Source organism: Athene cunicularia (assembly GCF_003259725.1).
Source record: "Athene cunicularia isolate RWA chromosome 5 unlocalized genomic scaffold, athCun1 chr5_part2, whole genome shotgun sequence".
Taxonomy (NCBI): Eukaryota; Metazoa; Chordata; class Aves; order Strigiformes; family Strigidae; genus Athene; species Athene cunicularia.
Genome location: NW_020799102.1, coordinates 1,555,074 through 1,557,339, shown reverse-complemented (window position 1 = coordinate 1,557,339; position 2,266 = coordinate 1,555,074).

The following is a 2,266-nucleotide window of genomic DNA, read 5'->3' as shown; positions in this document are numbered from 1 at the left end:
CCCCCATCCCCATCCCCGCCTTGAGCGGCTCCGTCCTCGTTTTTCCACCGCCGCTCTGGCTGCGATGACAAAGAAGGCCATTTATAGCCACTCGTCGCTGCCTGGAAGGGCCAACCAAACCCTCCCATCCTTTCTCAACACTTTTTCAGCCCGTGCTTCTCTATCCGAAAAAAATCCTTCCTCCCCCATCCCTCGGCTGATGCCCGGGGATGCCATCCGGGGTGGCTAATCCGGAGGGGCAGGTGCTAGCCCTCGCCCTACGATTTGGTTTTGTGCTTAATTGCTCCTGGCTTTACCCTTGCAGACCTTATTGGGCTGCTCGGGGGGGCATAAAACTGCACGAAATATGTGCTGGCTGAAACTTGAGCTGTAACATTTCTGGTCGGACTGAACTCGCCTAGCGGTTTTTGTCCTAAAAAAATAAAAGAAATGAGAGTTAGTGTGTATTTAGGCAAGAAATGGCTTTCCCGAGCGGGTCAGGGCAGTTCTGGAGGCCAGTGAAGCCTCTCAGCTGGCAAACCCAAAGTTTCCGACCGAAGCAGCAGCATGATCCTGCAAATTTTGGGGCCTTACAGTGGAATCGGGATAATGCTAATAAAGAGAAGCAGGAAATGAGGCTGCTTGTGCATCGCCTCAAAGGAGGGGTTATGGGGAGGCTGCGCCGCTTGTTTTCTTTTCTCTGCTGCAGGGTCGTGCTTAATGGAAAAGCCACAAGTTACAGAAGTAACCGCCGGCGGCTGCCCCGTGTCCCCGCAATTATCCTTGTGTTAAGGAGGGCTTAGTCCTTCCTTTTTCGGGACCAGCAGCCTTGGGCGGGGGGGTGGTGGTGTGGGGTTGTCAGCCCTGTGGCTGCCTGGCTGTGAACACTGCGGGTCAGGGTCTCTCTGGGTGTCGGGGTCCCTCTGGGTGTTGGGGTGCAGCGGCGCGAGGGTGGGACAAGGTTTTCCTCCCGAGAGGGGATGCAGGAAGTGATGCTGGTCTGTTGTCGGGTGCTGAATGTGGTGGGTGCCTACTCCCGCTCTCCCCCACCGCCTTTCTACGTGCCCCGCATCCCAGCTGGCCCCTTGGGGCGCTCCGAGAGGGGCCGTGGGGTTTGCTGGAGCAGCGAGGGGAAACTGTGGCTGTGAGCCGGAGGGGGGCTTTGGGGGAGAAGAAAGGCCGCAGGAGGGGGGGGAAAGAGGTGGGGATGGTGTGGGGGGATCGCAGCCTGGGAGGTGCTGGGCCAGCTCTGCGCTCCAGCAGCATTTTCTGCTGGTGCGGCGATGGGGTTTGGGTTTGCCCTGTGCTGTGGGAAGCACGGGGGTCTCCTCTGGCCCTGTGGGGTGCGGCGAGGTGGGTGCTTCCCCAGGGAAAGCTGGGCCTTGCCCGGTCTGGGTCATGCCCCTCTCTGCTGTCCAGGACCGGACTCCAGGGAGATGCTACCTCTTGCACTGGGATTTTCCAATCTGTGCCTAAAGCCTGGGAGAGCGTGTAGCAAAGCTGGAGTTTTGGTCTTGCTGAGCCTTTTTGGAAGCGGGGTGATGGAGAGGGGTTGGGTGGAGGCTGGGGAAGGGGGTTCAGTCCCCCTTGTCCTGGTGCTGCAACTCAGCAGAGAGCCAGAGTGGGAGAGTCAGGGAGCTGGTTTAGTTGAAAAAATATTGAATGGAGTAAAAAAAAAAAATCTGAGGAAAAAAAAAAGTCAAGAAAAAGCTTGGTACGAGACCTTGGAGGGAGAGTAAAGGGTTTGGGGCTGAGTGTGGGGAGAGCTGAAAGGCAGAGCTGTGCTGGAGGAGGGCTCTGGGGCAGCCCCCTCTACCCAGAGATGTTTTCCCCCTTCACCTCGCTGGAGTTGAAGCCACCTTTGTGCCACGCTGGGGGAAACGCTCCCTTCCTGAGGCCATGGGGGTCCTGCCATGGTGGGCTGGGGTTTGCTCATCTCCATCTCCTGTCTTTTGCAGGAGACACCCCCCAAGCTGGCGGGGGAGTGCGGCCAGTGGCGTGCGCTGCATCCCCGACAGAAAGCAGCCGGTAGCCGATATCCCCCAGGCTTAGCGGGTGTCCCTGGGCTGGGGCAAGCGAGTGGGAGGGGAGGGTCACCGTGCCCTCCCGGCTGGCCTGTTTCCATCCTCCTCCCCAGTCCATGGGGTCTGCGGGGGGCTCTGGTGTGTGACACAGGGGTTCACTTGTCCTTGGGCAGGGAGAGGTGGCTGGGGGGGGCTGCAGGGCTTCTCAGCACCACTGCAGGGGGCTGTGCACCAAAAGGTGTCTGAGAGTTGGAGATTACTTT